This window comes from Macaca fascicularis, chromosome 6 (assembly GCF_037993035.2).
Source record: "Macaca fascicularis isolate 582-1 chromosome 6, T2T-MFA8v1.1".
NCBI lineage: Eukaryota > Metazoa > Chordata > Mammalia > Primates > Cercopithecidae > Macaca > Macaca fascicularis.
This window is the reverse complement of record NC_088380.1, coordinates 18,385,647-18,406,724: the sequence shown is the minus strand read 5'-3', so window position 1 is coordinate 18,406,724 and position 21,078 is coordinate 18,385,647. Positions and strand designations below refer to the sequence as shown.

The 21,078-nt window shown below is 35.2% G+C and overlaps 1 long non-coding RNA gene across 1 annotated transcript; it reads right to left on the bottom strand.

The window, feature by feature from the left end:
• Nucleotides 1-430: 430 nt before the first annotated feature.
• Nucleotides 431-15,388, bottom strand: LOC135971093 (uncharacterized). Its single transcript, XR_010587171.2, has 3 exons — nt 12,998-15,388; nt 5,481-5,548; nt 431-565 (listed from the first exon to the last, which is right to left on the bottom strand). It is a non-coding gene; the product is annotated as an uncharacterized lncRNA (long non-coding RNA).
• Between the last annotated feature and the right edge of the window lie 5,690 nt (nt 15,389-21,078).

The window sequence follows — 21,078 nt, the reverse complement described above, 5'->3', positions numbered from 1 at the left end:
TGATTTCCATACAAAGTAAAATGTGGTGTGCTTATAATTTTATTTACTGCTTTGTTTAGTCCGGTTTTAAAGGAAAGGTTCTCTGTTTCAACAAGCTCAGTGAGAGCTAAATCTTGCACTTCAGTTTTACACATCCAATGACGAGACACATTTTCCAATGACGTGCTTCTGCTTCTGTACATTTCAAAATGTGTTTCTTTACAACTCATATATACCCAGTGCTGTGTGCTAAAGGAAATGCTGAAATAGATGACAACTGAACTATACGTGAACATGACTGTGACACACCCAGTCATATCCCCCGAACACAAACCAATGGTATCACTGTCTCTACCTCCCCTTACCTGAATCCCAAATGGACCTGATCCACCCTACGTGAAGGGACATGTGATAGAAAGGAAGGCAGAATGAAAGAAACACAGTCTAAACTAAATTGCATTAAAATATTTTACTTTTTAACATACTGCCAGGGTTCTTCTTGAGGTGTACAGTAACATGTCACAGGCGGAGTCTTGGCTCATTCATTTTATACCTTATGCTGGCTTAAGGCTGGTACTTGGCAGACCTGTAATTACATAATGAATGGTGGTTTCAGAAAGAGGATGCTTCAGATATCATTACATCTTAATATAACACAGGATGAAGGGGCACAGGAAATGACCAAGATCAAGATTTATTTGATTTCTCTTTTTATTACAAAATTTAAACAAATATTTTAAGAAGAAAAAATCATTTTGGCATAGCGTAACAATTTAGCCCCAAATAATATACACCCTCTAATCCCTGAAAGGGAGAAAAAAAATCCAACTTTCTCAATAATCAAAGCTAAAGTCTGTTATCCAATAGTATGTAAAAAAAAAAAACACACACACACACACTTTAAAGTCATATGTAAAGTTAAAGCAAATAGTGGTCTCAACTATCAGATTTAAGTTTTACCAAAGAGCTCTCAAAAATAAAAATTGATCTGATTCCTATACCCAGACCTAAATGTTTTCGTGAATTCTTTCCAGGTGAGCAGTTTCTATGACACTGTACCAGTGGCACTTTATTGTCACAGACATTATTATGCTGAAGGTAGATTGCAGCTGTGAAATTAGGGTATTACAACATTTCTACAACTGGGAATCGATGCAGGATCTGTACTTCACCTGACCCTTTCTCATCACTAAAGCCACATCATTAGATTGTACATATTTTACTGCATAAGAGCATCTGCGTGTTTGATGTCTTGAAGTACTCAATTTTCCAATAATTTAAATGGACAGATGTCTCACTGTTCTTGATGCTCACCCACCAGATTTAAATAGCTTCTTTATTTAAAAAGATTTGTGTCTGCTCTCAAATATAGAGGAATTGATGTTTCACACGAACACGTTTTGTTTGATAGGAAATCTACAAGCTCTGCAGAATCTCTGGCACAATTTACAATCAATATAATTTATTAAATTAGAAGGAACATTCTGGCCAATGTGAACATTGATCTCCAAAATTTGTCTTGTGCAACCTATCAGTAAAATATATGTGCTTTCAAGTATAAGTTATATCATTATATGCCATGAATATTAATAACTTTAATACACATAAAATACTTCCAGGTAAAGTTACCATATTTAACATACACATCTACTTTGGCTTTCTCCCCAAACCCCAATAAATAACAGTAAAAATGTAATGTGAATATCATTAAACCACAAAGAAAAATAGAGAGGAGACCACAGCAATAAAATGTTGGAAGCTGAAAAGTACAAGGACTAGGGATATATGACTTAAGAAATTAAAGCTAAGCTAAAGCTAAGTGTGAAAAGTCATTTTATAACATCCTAATTTATGCTGCAAAGTTCCAAAAGACTAAGAAATCTGAGGCAGTCGGAATTCATAGAAGTGAGGAAAAAACACAAAACTAAAACTAGAAGCTTTAAAAAAAAATTAGTATGGAAGCTATTCAAGAGCTCCTTTCTCCATTCTGACAAAAGATTGATAAATAGGAGCTTAGTGTAATGGCTCATGCCAGTAATCCCAGCACTTTGGGAGGACAAAGTGGGAAGATCCTTTGAGGTCAAGAGTATAAGGCCAGCCAGCCTAGGCAACACAGTGAGACCCCATCCCTTAACAACAACAACAACAAAATAACCAAATGTGGTGGTGTGCATTTGTAGTTCTAGCTACTTGACAGGATGAGGCAGGATAACAGCTTAAGCCCAGGAGCTTGAGGATGAAGTCTGCTTTGATTGCGTGCTTTGAAGTGTGCTTTGATTTGTATTCTAGCCTGGGTGACAGAATGAGACTCTGTCTCTAAAAGACTGACAAATAGTAAGATGGTAAACTAAAAAAGGTAGAAGTAGTTGCAAATCAGAGGAGGAAAAAATATGTGAGTGATCTTTGTGAACTTCCTGAATCTACACAATGCTTTATATAAAACTAACACAAATAGAAGAGTTAATATATTTTATTAATTAGACATTACCCTCCCTAATTTGGAGACCACTGATATAGAAAATGGACTGGAGGAAGTGAATTAAATGTAAAAGTCCCAGTACTGAGACCATCATTTAGGGTCAAGAAGAGGCACCAAATTGCCACTGCACCGGGCCTCAGGTCACTCTCATCAGGAGTGACGGGAGTCACAGGTGGGATCGCTGCACCTTCCGTGGAAGTGTTCAGGTCACACAAGAGACAAAGTTCACACTCAAGTTAGACTGGGTTTCCCCCATCCTGGTGAAGAGTTATACTGAGTGTATAGCCTTCAACTGTTGTCATCACAGATCAAGAGGGGCTCCAAGATTCCAGCCTGCCTCATCTCTACCTATCTTAGCCTCGTCACTGTTAACTACATTGAGTCACCCGAAGTCATCTCAATAACTGGACACAATTTCTCTTTGTGTTAGTTGCTCCAAGATCCCTATCCCTCCCATCATTTTTGTTCTTCTACATTCTAAGTTTTCATATTGGGCTCTGAACATCACTACAGCTATTGATTTGAATCATTCCTTGGATGTCCTGTAGGAAGCTCATTCTCAACATGTACTAGATTGTACTCTAGATGCTCATTCATCATCCTACCTGATAACAATCCCATCTTTCCATTTTCTCATAATTCACTTGGTGCCATATTGACACTCTCCTTTCTCTCACATCCCACATTCAATCTGCCAGGAGATTTGGTAGGTTAATCTTAAAAACATGTCCATAATCCTCACCACATCTACTGCTTTCAACCTGGACTTTGCAACCACTCTTTCTTTCTTGGATTACTGCCATGGATTTCTAATAAATCTTTCTAATTTCTCCTTGCCAACCATTCCACATTCTATTCCCAATACAGCAGCCACAGGGATTCTTAAGCCAGATTGTGTCATTCCTCAACCCAGCCATGGGTCTTCATATCCTGAATCATAATATCATAGACCTGACAATCATCTACAATGCCCTCTGTATTCGTCTTTCCGCTGACAGCTTTCTGGCCACACCAATCATTGCTTTCATCAAAGGCAATAGGCATGCTTTAGCCCTAGCTCATTGGCTCTATCAGTACCCATTGCCTGGACCACCCTTCCCCTAATAACCACTTGGACTAGCTTCTTTAATTACTTCAATCTCTTTCTCAAATAACACCTTCTAAGGAGATCCTTCCTGACCATCTTATACAATTTTTGCATCCTGATAACACTTTCTCCACAGCATTCACAATCCCACACTCTGTTCAATATTTTTCTTTATTTTTTAACACTTATCCCCTTCTAACATATCAAATAATTTACTTATGTGTACCTACTAAACCTTTTATTTACCTGGCATCCTTGTCATTCAGTGTTTCTTTCCTTTTGTTAGTGTGTAAGCTCTACAAGGCAGGAATTTTTGTCTTGTTCAACAATATTCTCAACTTCCTAGAGCAATGCTGGCCACATAGGAAACACTCAAAAAGTAATCTCTAAAAGGATGAATTAGTGTCACAATAGTATAAGCGAATGGAATAAAATATGTAAAACTCATGTGGCAATTGTAAAAACCTACTTGGGGATTCCAGTAAATCAGAAGTTTAGGAATGTTTCAGTTTAATAAGGGAGAGATGGGATAAGAGAGCTCCTCATTTATGGACCAACTATTTTTAAAAATTGGCTCACCTGGCAGGTAAAATCATGGATAAAATCTGCTACTCCAAGATTTCCTATCTTGTCCTAATACTTGGTTGCCACACAACCTAAGCCAACTGAGCATTTTTTAAAGGGATAACATATTGTACATATTCCAAGTCTTCTATGGTGAAGAGGAATTTAGGAAATTACTTGTCATACATAAAAACATGTTTATTTTTAAAAATCAAACAACCTACAAGTAAATGGAGTAAATGTGAAAAATCCCCCTTTCATTTCTCCTCTGTCAATACTACTGCCTTTGCAGATGAAGTTACTGTCAAACAGCTTGATATGTGTTATTGCAGACTATTTTCTAGGTGAACTGAGCATTTAAGCCAAAAACAATTAAGCCTGAAAACTGATTCTAAAATCCTCTTAAAATGGTATTGCTGATTCACTACTGGTTAAACATGTTTTACTCTTAAAGTTTTAAAATTAAGTATTAATGACAAAGGTAATTAAATCTTGAATAGTGATAATTCTGTATTAAAGAAAAATTCTCATATTTTATGTTTTTAGTTTATGTAGCTTTTAAGACACTTTTCCTTATTGCAGTAGCAGATTAGTTTATAATTTAAACTTAATGTGTCTATATAACTAATTTTTTTTACTCACAATTTTAACTTGAAATTCCACTAGCCTTACAAAACAATTAGACCTTTAAAATAATTGGAGTCAGCCAAGGCATAAGTCTAATTTTCTAGATTTCCAATAACTATTTTTAAATGTGGGAATTTCATTTTTATTTTGGGTGAGGAAAATGATACCCATTAAAATAAGAATCAAATGTATTAAAATTATGATTTTAAAAATAGTAAAATATGTTATATATTTGAATCCTTTTGTAAAACTGTCTTTAATGTAATCATTAAAATGTATTAGCTTTACCAAGGCAATAATCAGATATGTAGTTAAAAGCTAAATGATAAATCAGAGTTTAACAGTTTTACATTTAAATTTTAGTAAATGGAATATTAATATAAAAAATAAAGCAACTCTAAGCTAATTTTTTGTGCACAATAATACCCACAAGGACATCTAATTTAATTTTTTTTTAAGTTCACATTGACATAAATGAGTTAAAAAGTTGTTGGAGACATGGTAATTTTGAATAATCAGTAAGAGGAATAACTCGACAAAACATTTTTATTGGCAATCCCTTCAACTATCTCTCTTTCACCTGCTTCCTGGAATCATGTTCCAAATACACTACTTGCACCTAAGTCTTGACTCTGGCTCTGCTTAAAGCAAAAGGCAAATATGGGACAGAACATCACAGTACTCTCAAGAAGACTTCCACTTCCAACCCAGCTGAGGGAACAGTGACTGGATTGACACACTTACCTGAAACAATAAAAAGCTGAAAAGAAACAAGTTTTCAATAAATATCAGACAATGAAAGACAGTGATCCCTGAAAGACAAGAAATAAAGAAAATGAGCTGTACAATTTCCCTAGTTCACAGTTTGGAAAAAAGTTTTCAGCTGGAAGTTCAGGAGGGCCTAGTCCAGTAGCATTATTATTATTATTATTATTATGAATTTTTTTTTTTTAGTTTATGCTGTTTCTTTCTTTGGATAGATAAACTTCCACTACTGTTCTAACAATGCAATTTTTAAATGAGAAAAACTCTGGTCATAACGTTTCTTCCCTCCCTCAGCCCCCCAACTTGGTGAGGTGTCATTTACAATTAAAAATTGTATGTATTTAAAATGTATGGGCAGGGTGTGATGGCTCACTCCTGTAATCCCAGCACTTTGGGAGGCCAAGGAGGATGGATCACGAGGTCAGGAGATTAAGACCAGACCATTCTGGCTAACACAGTGAAACCCCAGCTCTACTAAAAATACAAAAAATTGGCCTGGCATGGTGGCGGGCACCTGTAGCCATTCTTGGCACCCTTGAGATCAAAGAATCATAGACTGATAGATTTATCTTTTATCTCTAGGTTCTGTTTCATTGATCTATATATCTGTTCTTTCCTGCCAGTACCATATTGTTTTGATTACTGTAACTTTGTAAGACATTTTTAAATCAGGAAGCATGATGTCTCTTGCTTTGTTCTTGCTCAAGATTGTTTTGGCTATTTGGGGTCCTTTGTGGTTCCACATGAATGTTGGCATTGGTTTTGTCTTTCTATAAAAATATAATAGGGATTTTGGTAGGGATTGTGTTGAATTTATACATCACTTTGGGTAGTATGAATAAACATTTTAACAATATTAAGACTCCAACCCCTGAACTGGGAATAATTTTTCCATTTTTCAGTATTTTCTTCAATTTCCTTTATCAATTATTTATAATTTTTAGTATACAAACTTTTTACCTCTTTAGTTAAGTTCATTTCCAAGTGTTTTATCCTTTTTGTGATTATTATGAGATTGCTTTCTAAATTTCCTTTTGGATAGTGTATTATTTCTGTATAGAAACACAATTTTTGTATGTTCATTTTGTATCCTGCAACTTTATTAAACTGGTTTATTAATTATTACAGGGGTTTTTGTTGTGTTGTAGGGCTTTCTCTTCTTTTTTACTTCACAAAGATACCTTTTTTATTATTTTTTTTTAAGATCAATTGAAATCTACTCTTCAGGGTTTTCTGTGGTCATGTTGTCTGCAAATGGATATAATTTTACTTCTTCCTTTTTTATTGGAATACCTTTTTTTTTTTCTTTTCTACTTGTTCTGGCTAGGACTTCCAGAAATATATAGAATAAAAGTGATTAGAGTGGGCCTCCTTATCTTGCTCTTGATCTTAGGAGAAAAGTTTTCAACTTTTCACTGTTGAGTATGATGTTAACTGTGGGCTTAGAGTATATGGCCTTTATTGTGTTGAGATAAGTTTCTTCTATACCTATTTTGTTAAGAGTTTTAATCATGAATAGATGTTGAGTTTTGTCAAATGCCCTCTCTGTATCTATTGAGATGATTTCTTTTTTCATTTTGTTAATGTAGAATAGCACATCTATTGATTTGCATATGCTGATCATTCTTGCATCACATGGATAAATTATGCTTGGCCATGCTGTGAGATTATTTTAATGTACTATTGAACTTAGTTTGCTAGTATTTTATTAAGAATATTTGCATCTATGTTTATCATGCATGTTGACCTGTAGGATTTTTTTTTCCTTATAGTGTTTTTGTCTGGTTTTTATATTAGGATGGTTTAAAATTAATGGCAAAAACCACAATTACTTTTACACCAACCTAACACATTATGACATTGGCCTTATAGAATGAGTTTTAAAGTGTTCCCTTTTTAAATTAATGGAGCAGTTTAAAGAGGATTTATATGAATGCTTTTTTGAATATTTGGTAGAATCAATCTGTGAAGTCATCCGGTCCTAGGTGTTTCTTTTTTGGGGGATTTTCCAATTGCTGATTAAATCTCTTTATTTGTTATCAGTCTGTTAGGGCTGCTTCCTGTTGATTCAGTTGTGGCAGGTTGTGTGTTTCCAGGAGTTTATCTATGACTTCTTTGTTATCCAGTTTGTTGGCATATAATTGTTCATAGTAGTCCCTTAAGACCCATTTTAATTATGAGGCATGTATTGTAATGTTCCCTCTTTCATTTTTGATTCTATTATTTGAGTCCATTCTCTCTTATTTTAGGTGGTCTAGCTAAAGGTTTTTCCATTGTTTTTTCTTTTCAAAAAAAAAACTGCTTAAAAAATTCTCAACAAAATATCAGCAAACTGAATTAAACAATACATTAAAAAAATCATTCATCATGACAAAGTGGAATTTATTCTTGGAATACAAGGATGGTTCAACAAATGCAAATCAATCAATGTGATACATCAAATCAACAGAATGAGGAACAAAGACCATATGATTATTTTAATTGAAGCTGCAAAAGTATTTGCTAAAATTTAACATTTGTTTATGATAAAAACTCTAAAAAACTGCGTATATATAGAACATACTCAACATAATAAAAGCCATATATGGCAGACCCATAGCTAGCATCATACCAAATGGAGAAAAACTGAAAGCTTTCCTCTAAGATCTGAAACTTGCCAAGGTCTTCCACTGTCACCACTGTTATTCAGCATAGTACTGGAAGTCCTAACTAGAGCAATCAAACAAGAGAAAGATATAACTCACATTCAGATTGGAAAGAAAGTCAAATTTTTCTCATTTGCAGATGATATGATCTCATATTTGGAAAAACCTAAAGACTATACAAAAAATTATTAAAGCTAATAAACAAATTAAGTAAAGTTGCAGGATACCAAATCAATATAATAAAATCAGTATCATTTCTATATACCAACAGTGGCCAAACTGAAAAAGAAATTTAAAATGTAGTCCCATTTACAATAGTCACAAATAATATTCAATACCTAGGAACTGACTTAGCTAAAAAATTAAAAGATCTCTATCACAAAAACTATAAAACACTGATGAAAGAAATTGAAGAAGACACCAAAAAATGGGCAGATATTCATATTCATGGATTGGAAGAATCAATGTTGTCTAAGGGTTCAGTGCAATCTCTATCAAAATTCCAATGGCATTCTTCACAGAAATAGAAAAAAAAATCCTAAATTTTATATAGAACCACAAAAGACCCAGAATAGTCAAAGCTATCCTAAGCAAAAGGAACAAAACTAGAGCAATCCCATTACCTGATTTCAAATCATACTACTGAGCTATAGTAACCAAAACAGCATGGTAACCATATAAACACAGACACATGAACCAATGGAACAGGATAGGGAACACAAAAGCAAATCCAAACACCTACAGTGAACTCATCTTCAACCAAGTTACCAAGAATATACACTGGGGAAAAGAGTCTCTTCCATAAATGGTGCTGGGAAAACTGAATATCCATTTGCAGAAGAATGAAACTAGACCCCTGTATCTCACTACGTACAAAAATTAAATCAAAATCTATTAAATACTTTAAGACCTCAAACTATAAAACTACTCAAGAAAACATTGGAGACACTCTCTAGAACATTGGAGTGGGCAAAAATTTCTTGAGCAATACCCCACAAGCACAGGCAACCAAAGCAAAAATAAACAAATGGTATCACACCAAGTTAAAAAGATTCTGCACAGAAAAAATAATAAAAAAATAAAAACAGCAAAGTAAAGAGACAACCCACAGAATGGGAGAATATATATTTGCAAACTACTCATTTGACAATGTTCTAATAACCAGAATATATAAGAATCTCAAACAACTCTATAGAAAAAAATTTAATAACCTGTTTTAAAAATGGGCAAGATTTGAGTAGACATTTCTCAAAAGAAGATATATAAATGGCAAAGAGACATAAAGGTGATTAACATCATTAATCATTAGAGAAATGCAAATCAAAACTTCAATAAGATATTATCTCACGCTCAATTAAAAGAGCTTATATCCAAAAGACAGGCGATAACAAATGATGGCAAGAATATAGAGAAAAGGGAAACCTCATATACTGTTGGTGGGAATGTAAATTATTACAACCACTGTGGAGAACAGCTTGCATATTCTTCAAAAAACTAAAAATAGAACTACCATATGATCCATCGATCCCACTACTGGGTATATACCCAAAATCTGGGGAATAAATATATGAAAGAAATAGCTGCACCCCATGTTTGTTGCAGTTATGTTCACAATAGCCATGATTTGAATGCAACCTAAGTGTTCATCAACAGATGAATGGATAAAGAGAATGTCATATATATACACAATGGAGTACCATAAAAAAGAATGAGATTCACTCATTTGCAACAACATGGATGGAACCGGAGGTCATTATGTTAAGTGAAATAAGCTGGGTACAGAAAGATAAACATTTCATGATCTCACTTACTTGTGTGAGATCTCACAAGTAAGTGAACCCATGGATATTGAACCCACGGATATAGAGTACAAGGATGGTTACCACAGGCTGGGAATGGTAGTGGTTGAGGGGTGACAAAGAGGTGGGGATGATTAATGGGTACAAAACAAATGTTAGAAGAAATGAATGAGGCCTTGTCTTTGACAGCACAACAGGGTGACTAGGGTCAATAATAATTAAAGTGTACATTGTAAATTAACTAAAAGAATATAATTGGATTGTTTGTAATACAAAGGAAAAATGTTTGAGGGGATGGATACCCCATCTTCCATGATGTGATTCTTACACATTGGATGTCTGTATCAAAACATCTCATATACCCCACAAATATATACAACTAGAATGTACCTACGAAATATAAAAATTGAAAATTTAAATAAAAAAAGATTTTGCTGATTTTTTCTGTAGTTTTCTCATTCTCTGCTTGATTTATTTCTGCTTTAATTTTTATTATTTTCTTCCTTCTCCTAACTTTGGGCTTAGTTTTTGCTTCTTTTTCAAATTCTTTGAAGTATAAAGTTAGATTATTTTACCTGAGATATTTCTCCTTTTTTAATGTAGTAGTTTACTGCAATAAATTTTCCTGTTAGTACTGTTTTTGTTGCATCCCATAGCTATTGGTATGTTGTGTTATTTTTGTTTATCTCAAGATATTTTTAAATTCCCTTTTGATTTCCTCTTTGATCCAATGGCTATTCAATAGTGTGTTGTTTAGTTTCCTAGTATTTGTAAATTTTTCTGTTTTCTTGCTGTTTTTGGTTTCTAGTTTCATTTCATTGTGTTCAGAAAAGATATTTGGCATGATTTTGATCTTCTTAAATTTGTTAAGGCTTGTTTTAAGATCTAACCTACGCTATATCCCAGAGAGCGCTCTATGTGCATTTGAGAAGAATGAGTGCCCATCTCCTATTGGGTAGAAAGTTCTGTACATGTCTGTTACGTCAGTTTGGCATATTGTTGTTCAAGGCAGCTGTTTCCTTACTGATTTTCTGTCTGGATGTTCTATTCAATATTTTGTGTGTGATATTGAGATTTTATTTTTTTGCTGTCGATTTCTATCTTCAGATTTGGCAGTACTTGCTTTATATACAAGTGCTCTGATGTTGAGTGTTTATTTAACTGTTATATCTTCCTATTGAATTGACCCTTTTATCATTTCATAATGACATTAGTCTTTAGAGATCATTTTGTACTTTACATATATTGTTTATGATGTAAGTGTAGCCACTTTTGGTTTCTTTTGTTTACCATTTATGTGAAATAGCTTTCTTATCCTCTTACTTTCAGCCACTTCAAGTCTTTAAATCTAAAGTGAGTTTCTTGTAAATGGCATATCACTGGATATTGTATTTTGTTTAATTCATTCATCCAAGCTGTTCTGTTTGATTCATGAAATTAATACATTTACATTTATGGTCATTATTAATAGGTGAGTACTTAGTACTGTCATTTTGTTGTTTTCTGTCTATTTTGTGGTTGTTTTCTCATTCTTTTCCTCTGTTTCCATATTTCTTTATTAATTGATAATTTTTTTAGTAATTTGCTTTCATCCTTTTTCTTCTTTGTGTATTAGAGACGTTTCTCCTGTGATCAGCTCAAAGCTTGCATAAAATAGTTCGTGGCTGTAATTCTCTGTTTTAATTATGTAAAACACTGCACTTTTACTCCCACATATACACATAGTTTACGTTCCTGTAGTCAGAGTTTCTTTTTATATTGTGTATCTATAAACAAATTTTTATCGTTTAACTTTTATAATAGAGTTAAAACTAAATTATACACTACCATTACAATGTTACATTAATCTACATATTTCTGCATATTTACCCTCATCAGTGAAATTTATGCTTTAATATTCTTTTCTTTTCTATGCTGTTCAGCGTATTTTTGTTTCAATTTGAAGAATCCCCTTAAGTATTTTTTGTAAGGCAGGTATAGTGCTAAAAATCTCCTTCAGTGATTGTTTGGATGAGGAAAACTTAATCTCTCCTTAATTTTTAAAATACGGTTTTGCTAGGTCTTTTCTATTCTCTTGCTAATTTCAAAATTCTCTTTGTCCTCTAGTTTGGCTATTAATTATATATATATATATTTTTTATCACATAGCACTGTCTTCACTCTTTTTGTTTCTATACTTTTCCTCCTCTCACTGGATAATTTCCAATGAACCATCTTTGAGTTTGTAGTTTCATTCTTCTGCTTGATTGAGTCTGATGTTCGACCTCTATGTTTCATTTTTTAACTTCATTCATTGAATTATTCAACTGTAGAATTTCTGTTTGGTTCTTTTTTATGATTTCTATCTCTGTTGAACTTTTAGGTTTGTTCATGCATTATTTTCCTGATATGGTTGTGTTGACTGTCTGCCTGTCTGTCTTTGTTTTATAGCTCACTGAGCTTTTTAAAAATGATTATTTTGAACCTTTGCTTACATAATTTGTATATATCCATTTAATTGCAGTTGGCTACCAGAAAATTGTTGTTTTCCTTCGGTGGTTTCAAGTTTCCCTGATTTGTTTGTTTGTTTTCCTTGCATTGATATCTGCACATTTAGGAGAGCATTTACCTCTTTCAGGATTTATGGATTGGTATTGGTGAGGAAAGATCTTTACCTACAGTGGGTATGGGTGTGTTAGCTGAGTAGAGTGAGGTGCTTCTGGCTCTGGGCACAGTGATATAGTCTACTTCTCTCCATCAGCTGAGGTCAGAAGACCATTGAATTCCTCAGTAACCAAGGCTGTGTATGTCTGTGACAGCAGTGAATGTTGTTGAGGCTCTCAGTGGAGAAGGCTGCTGGGGTTCACCTATTCGCTGTTTCTCCCATTAGAGGGAGTTATGGTTAAGGGGATATATTTTAGTGCCAGATCTGGCACACAGGAATGCTCATGGCTGTGGTCTTGCCAGTTTGTGATGCATAGACACTCACAGGGTGGCTGCAAAACCAAGGTACAGAGCATGGACACATATGGAATAATTATGACTTCAGGGCCCAGGGCACAGGTGTACTTACCATAGTGGTGGCTCTGGTGTTTGAAGCAGACATGATAGGATTCTCATTGGTGGAAGCAGTGAGGATTCTCTGGTGACCATGAGGGTTACTGAGGTCCTCGGCAGTGAAGGCTGCTGGGGTCCTTTGAAGAGCAGGCCACTGAGGACCAGAGTGGTACCCACGTTGTGACTGACACTCACAGCTCCTGCAGCTCTTCTTTGTTCCAGCTGTCTCCAGACATCCCAGATATACTGAGCATGCTGATCTTCCCAGCAATCTGGGTGCAGTGAAGCTGAAGCAGGTCATTAGAGAAGTGACCTGAAAAGATAGGGTAGCTGGTAGGTCACTTGCTGTACTTTTTCTCCATGAGGAAAACTTCTGGGCCAAGGAGAATCTTTTTGACATAAGCCATGTTGCATGGAGGATGGAATGATGCAGACAGAAAGAAACTATACTCCCTATCCTTTCTGTGGAGTTAGTCTCCATTATTTTATTTTACTGTGTTGCCGCAGTATCCTAATTTGGCTCCTGAGTGCTCTCAGGGCTATTTTAATTCATAGGGAGCTGTCTAATTCTTTCTTATAGAGGACAAAGACTGGGATCTTTTACTCTGCCATCTTGCTGATATGACATCATAATGTTTCTTTAGAGATTTTCGGAGGAATTCTAAATTTATAAATATTACTTTCAGAATTTTTCTCTATCTCAGTCCAGGTGGTTACTTCCATGTCCATGTCTCCAAGGCCTCTAAGCATGAAAGGGAAAGTCATAACTTCCACAAAAGAAAGAAGAAGAAAGCAAAACGACTCAGGCCCAATTACAGGAGTTGATCAGGGCTCATATTTCTCCTAAGTACCTGTACTTCTAGCTCTGAGCCTTCCCTGCCTCTCCTGATTTTCCCAACTCACTTTTATCTTTCCTCTAGCAACGGCAACTTCCTTCAAACCTATGTTGACTCCAACTCGTACACAGTCTCTTTTAATCTTGATTTCTGGCAAACACCACTCTCACCAAGCAGTTTTAAATAATAGGCTTTTATTAGAGATTCAAAAAGTAACAGTACGGTGTTACACAGAAGCCTAACAGAACTTCAAACATAAAATTGAGCATTTCATATCCCTTTGTCTAAATCCATTCACACTACAGGGAGTTTTTTACTTCTAGAACCCTGCCTTATCTCCTCTATCTCTTTACAACTTCAGCTTCTTTCACTTATTCCCTTTCTCAACTAATGCCAGAGGAAGCACAAATTTCATCTCAATTTATTAAGCAGAGCAACACAAACACACAAGCACACATGCATGCACACATGCACACACACAACCATAGATATTTTTGCTAAAATTAATAAAACGATAGTTGGCTACCCAGTTAGGCTAAAAAGTTAGGTTATGCGGGAGGAGATATTTTTACAGATAAGTTGGGAAAGCACATAAAGTCACAAAGGTCCCTACCCTACAAGATATCTTCTAACCTTCCGCATGTCAAAATGAGCTCTATGTTGGGTGGGAAGAAAATCTTGTAATAATTATACTTCTCAGTAAATAATTGAGATACTCTCTTCGGAATATTCTTTACCTGGGAAGAAGTTTCTCCTAGGTCGTCACTATGTTTAGGTTTTCTGAAATTCTAGGGAAATGCCTGATACATGGAGGCTCCACAGTAAATCTTAGATGAATTTGAAAATGGTGTAGTCTGGTTTTTCTGGGTTTTCTGCAGTCCACTTATGTTTTATATTTATCAGTTTCATTTGAATATATTGATTTTATGTCTGAGAATTATGGTTACTGCTCAGAAAGATAACTGGATCATCCTTCTATAGTTTGAAAAGTTTTGACTTACAGACCTAAATAATTTCACTGCAGCAGTAAAACCATCATGTTTCTATGAGGGAAAATCCAAGTCGAAATAGAGAATATTAGTTATGACAGGGAATGAATATAAGATATTTAAGCATGAAAGGAAAAGTAATAACTTCCACAAACCTAGAGCAGAAAATAGGCCATCTGTCCACACACTCTGCCACTCAGATCCTCCGTGGGCTTGGGTCGCTGAGACTTTTACTGTAAACACAGGATCCCCAAGCCCACAGGGGGATCTTTTCTGGTCACAAAGTTAATTGGTAGCATCTACTCCTGACTGTATGACTACCTATTGAGGTATTTATCATCACAAAATCATAAAATTATTCCTATCTCTGCTTGTTTTTCTCCTCACAAGAAAAATGTATAAATATGAGCCCAATTATGACAGTTATTATGAGTCACTGATATGCTGACTCACCTCTGTTTGCATTAACATTTGCTAACAATGCGAATAGGGCTCAACCCCTCACAAGCCCTCCTACAGCAGAGAGGAAAAAATAAACTTTTGGTATTGTCTTTTCTACTCTAAACCACAATAAACATCCAATATGCCCCCATCTTTTAGGCCATCTGCATATAATAAAATATTAATTTTGCAACTAAAAGAAAGGAGAGTATAGCAAATATTGAGTATATTGAGTATATCACATCTATGTAAGTATCTGTCATGGTTATGAACAACATATGATCAGTGTTAAAGCCTGAAAGGATTCTGCACAACTTCCAGTCCTACTATATTAGTCTGTCCTCACGCTGCCGATAAAGACACACCGAAGACTGGGTAATTTATAAAGAAAAGAGATTTAATTGACTCACAGTTCCACATGGCTAGGGAGGCCTCACAATCATGGCAGAAGATGAATGAGAAGCAAAGTCATGTCTTACATGGCAGCCGGCAAGAGAGCTTGTGCAGGGAACCTCCCATTTATAAAACCAACAGATCTCATGAGACTTATTCACTACCATGAGAACAATATGGGGGAAACCACCCTCATGATTCAGTGATCTACACCAGGCTCCACCCTTTACACGTGGGGATTATTACAATTCAAGGTGAGATTTGGGTGGGGACACAGCCAAACTGTATCACCTGCCTTCTCCATTTGAAGGGTGACTAATCAAAGCCCAGGGGAAAGTGACCAGAGACCCAGGGCTAAAGACAAAGACTCCTAAATATCAACTGACTTCTCTATCCAGTGTACATTACATATTTTATTGATTATGTTGTAAAAATGGCTATAAGAAAAGGGCAAATTCTAACAGATGTTTGGATATGATTGAAAAAATGCAAAGTCCTAAAGGTTTTCTAAGAATTCAATTTTCTATAAAGCTTCAATTTTTCTATGAAGGTACTCCCATAGACTAATGAGAGGAGGTGGTACAAGCATAGATATTTTCCAAAACTTTTTGGTATCAAGAGCTCGATAAATCCAGCTGTGATAAACTGGATATTTGTGTCCCCTATGCATTGAAATCCTAATCCCCTGTGTGATGTTATTAGGAGATGAGGCCTTTGGATGTAATTAGGTAATGAGGGTGCAGCCTCTATGAATTTGATTAGTGCCCTTATAAAAGAGAATCCGGAGAGCTCTCTCTCTTTCCACCATGCGAGTATATGAGAAGTTGACTATCTGCCACCTGCAAAAAGGCTCTCACCTGTGCAGGCACCCTGGTCTCAGACTTCCAGCCTCCAGAATTGTGAGAAATTAATTTCTGCTCTTTATAAACTGCTCAACCTATGGCATTTTGTTATAACCTATGGCATTTTGTGAACTAAGTCACCAAAATTTTGTCAATCATCACCAAATTCTATAGAAAATCTGTTGTTGATTTCTTTTAGAAGTTGAAGAAGATAAATATAGAGTATATGGATTGATTAAACTTTCAGTGATAGTCAAAATAATCCAGATAAGCAGTAGATATATCAATGTTATTCTCAACTGATTTGGATTCTAAGATAGATAAATAGAGAGAGAGAGAGAGAGAGAGAGAACATCCAAAAGGCAGGGAGGAGAAAGTTGGCCAACTTAAACCATAGTGAAATATATTCTTAGCTAATTTAGCTTATGAAATCAATTAAACATATGTAAAGACTTGTTTACAATGTACAGTCTTGCAGTAATAGTGAGACCACATCCCTCACTGAATCCCTATTAAATTTCTTAGCATCTGTATTTTACTCCAACAAGAGACCTCTATGAGCATCTAAACTAGCTTTTATTGACATCGTTAAAGACTAAAGGCCTTTCATCAATTATATATTATTAGCCAAAATAAAGTAGTAGATGAAGTACCCCCAAATTTGGAAGGCTTTGTAAGGACACAAGCGTATCTTTAATTTGGGAGGATAATTTTGGAAAAAATAAATTCTTACTTTATTTCCCAGTATACATTATAATTGCTAAACCAAACAAAATGCTTTAGCACCTATTCTTTAGAGAACATTTTCTTTGAAGCCATATTATCCAAAGCATTTAAAGGCAAATGGAAGGTGTAATCATGATATGTTAGGCAATTTGATGAAGTCTGCATATTGAGACGTTTTGGGTCATCATATTCAAAATGAACTGAAAGAATTAGAGCCAATGGGTAGGAAAAGCAATTTAAGATCAAATTTACAGATTCAATTCAAATTGCACAAAAGCCTAGACTAACATAGTGAGAGGAAAGGAGAGAAAAGAAGATAAATTTGATTCAAAGGCAGTAAAGGCAGCAATAATTGAACAGATAACTTATTAAGGATAAGAGCAAAAAGCTAATATGTGTCTAATTTTTCTAGCCGGAAACACTGACATAGGTGCTGTTTATAATAAAAATGGAGAAAATTTATGCAATATCTATGGGCACCTATATGAGAGCTAGGAATTTGTTGTTGGACTACCTCACATCCTAGAAAATATTAGCTCATTCATAGAAAAAAATGTGAGTGAGAGATTTCCAAACAGATTCCAAAATTTTTCTTTGAAAATACTTTTGTAAAAGCTTGAACCCTTTGAAAGAAATTTTATTTACTCAGATTTTTTTTCAGGTAAAATTTACATATAGCAAGGTTCACCATTTTTATATATACAGGTCAATGTGTTTTGAAGAACATAAAATGTCACATAACCATTGCATTAGTCTTTTCTCACACTGCTATAAAGAAATACCGGAGACTGGGTACTTTATGAGGAAAAGAGGTTTAATTGGCTCACAATTTTGAAGACTGTACAGGAAGTATGGTGCCAGGATCTGCTTGGCTTTTGAGGAAGCCTCAGGAAACTTGCAATTAGGTAGAAAGCAAAGGGGCGCAGGTACATCTTACATCTTACATGGCCAGAGCAAGAGGAAGAGAGAGCAAGGAGGGAGGTGCCACAGACCTTTAAGCAACCAGATTTTGTGAGAACTCGCTCACTATCATGAGAACAGCACCTAGGGGACGGTGCTAAACCATTCATGAGAAACTATTCCCATGATCCAATTACCCCCCACTAGGACTAAAATTCAGCATGAGATTTGAGCAGGGACATGGATCCAAACCATATCAATCACTAACACAACTGAGATATAGATCATTTCCATTTCTCCAAAAAGTTTATTTTAGCCACTTTGTAATCAATCCCCTTCCCTCACCCTTAGCACCTGATAAATGATCATCTGGTTTCTGTCTCTGTGATTTTTCTGAAATGTCAATAAATGGAATAGTGTACTATGTAATGGTCCTGTGTTTGACATTTTCCCTTATAATGCTTTTGACCTGACCCCATGTTATTACATGCATCAGTTTTTACTTTAATTATACCATATGAATTTACCACAATTTGTTTATCTATTCATTAGTTAATGGATGTTTGGGCTATTTACAATTTGGGGCAATTATGAATAAAGCCACTGTAAAAATATATGCCTAGGACTTCATACAGATAAATGTTTTTACTTCTTTTGAGTTAATTCCTAGAAGTGAGATTGACAGATCACATGCTAAAGATATGCTTGACTTATCAGAAACTGCCAAATTATTTTCTAAAGTGATAGAATAATTTCACAAGCCTAATTTTAAAGGCTGAAATTATAAAACTTCTAAAACTTCTAGACAAGAACCGAAGAGAGAATCCTGTAACTTTAGATTAGGCAAATACTTCTTAGAAGAAGAAAAGCATCAACTATAAAAATATATATAAATTGAAATCACTCAAAACACCTTTGGTTCTTTGAAAACTGCTAAGAAAATGAAAGGACAGACCACAGACTAAAAGGCAGACAAAGCTGAAACTCCTCTTAGGGGCCTGCCAGCATCCCCAAAAATCGTGGAGAGAAAAGAAAATCTTGAGTTCCGTCAAGGGAAATTCAAGGCACCTAGCTAGCTCTAAGAAGTAAATAAACAATCTGATAAGCAAGAAGGTAATAACAGCTTAAAACCATAGCCAAAAATGTTAGAGTCCCAGGATGTCTGGCCCCCTATAAAAACTAGAGATAACATCTTAACATATGTCCTTGAGCTGTTTTTTCAGAATACTGGACCCTCACCAAATGGAAAATGCCATCTGCTAGCACATAGACCTCAGATAAAGGGGAACTGAGGACTGAACTCTTACCAACAGTCTTTGTTCTAAATCTCTTTTGGAGATCTTTTAGAGGGGCCTGGAGAAAGTCACACCCACATGCCAGACCTTAACGTTCCTTTCTGCTGACCCCAAGATTTTAGACAAAGCTTTTCTTCCTTAACCAATTGCAAATCAGAGGATCTTTAAATTTGCCCATGTTCTATAAGCCCTACCTAAAAGATATCCCTCCCTTTTAGGTTAAACCAATATACAGCCTCCTGTGTGTATTTACAATTTTGCCTGTAACTTCTTCTTTCCTGAAATTTACCCTTAACTTAAAAACACTCTTGCTTGGAAGCCATGAGGGTGATCAGGTCTTAAGTGTGAGTTAACCAATTCTCCTTGCTTGGTGCCCTGCGAATAAATGCCCTCTTTTCTCTAGCTGCAAAATCTTGGTGTGGATGTTTGGCTTTCCTGTGCCAGGCAACTTGAACCAGGTTTCATTCTGTAACAAAGGAATATATTTACAAAACACATATCTGATAAAGCATGTGTATCTAGATTACATCAAGAACTCTTACAATTGAATAATAAGAAGATAGCAAATGAAACTTGGGTTAAAGAATGAATAAACATTCACCAGAGAAAACATACGGGTAGCAACTAAGAAAATTACGTGAAAGTTGTTCAAGATTGTGAATTATGTATTCAATGTCAGTAGTGACTAGAGAAATGCAAATTAAAACCGTAACCTCTATACACCTGGAGAATTGCCTAAAATTCAGAAAAAAATTACAAAGTACAGGTGAACATAAAGACCAACTGGAACATTCATAAAGCTTGACCGCTTTATGTTTTGTTTCTGGTTGTAGGTTGGTACTGATAATATAGCAGTCTTCCATGAGAGATAGGGTCTTTTCCTCTATAACATTGCTCAAGAACCACCTCTTACAAACAAGCAGACAAAATTCTCCCATTTTCAGCAAACTTGTTTTGCACGAGACACTTCTATGAAAACATTTATTACAATTAGTTTATCTTGGAGACCAAGGTCCCTCTAACTGCTCTTTACATATAATGGGTATACTCAGCTTGAAAGACAGAGAGATAGAGAGAAAGAAAAAAGAGGGATAGAGAAAGGAAGGAAAGGAGAGAGAAGGTGGGTGGTGGAGGAGAAGGAGAAAGAGAAAGAGAGGGAAGAGATCTCCTTCTAACCCAGAGGCTCAAATAATGTAAAACTAAATGTGTCCATTGTCCTGAACTATCCAAATAAAATAGGATAATTTTATATTTTTACACCTACCTCACTATTGTGGATTGCCCTCTATCCAGAATGATAGCATTTGGGATTTCCTATTTTTAGTTATCTTTTCTACAACAGATCTCTTAGTTACAGAATATATTTTAATTGTCTCTACTCAGTGTATTGTATAATAATAAAACTAGGACTCCTTTATTGTATGGCATATTGAAACCAAGAATTACTAAATTAAGAGGTCTGATAAAAAGATTCCTTTTCTACATATCTAACCCCCATCAAAATGAATACCTCTGGCTGAACTGAATTTGGCAAGAGTTGTTTGGGCAGTTATGTAACCCTCCATTCGCTTTGCCTACATATGTCCCCACTGGCACTCACTGCTGGGCTAAGCAGAATTTAAACCAGGAATTTGCAGAAGTCAGTACTGAAAAGCAGCAAGGAAGCAGCGAGGAA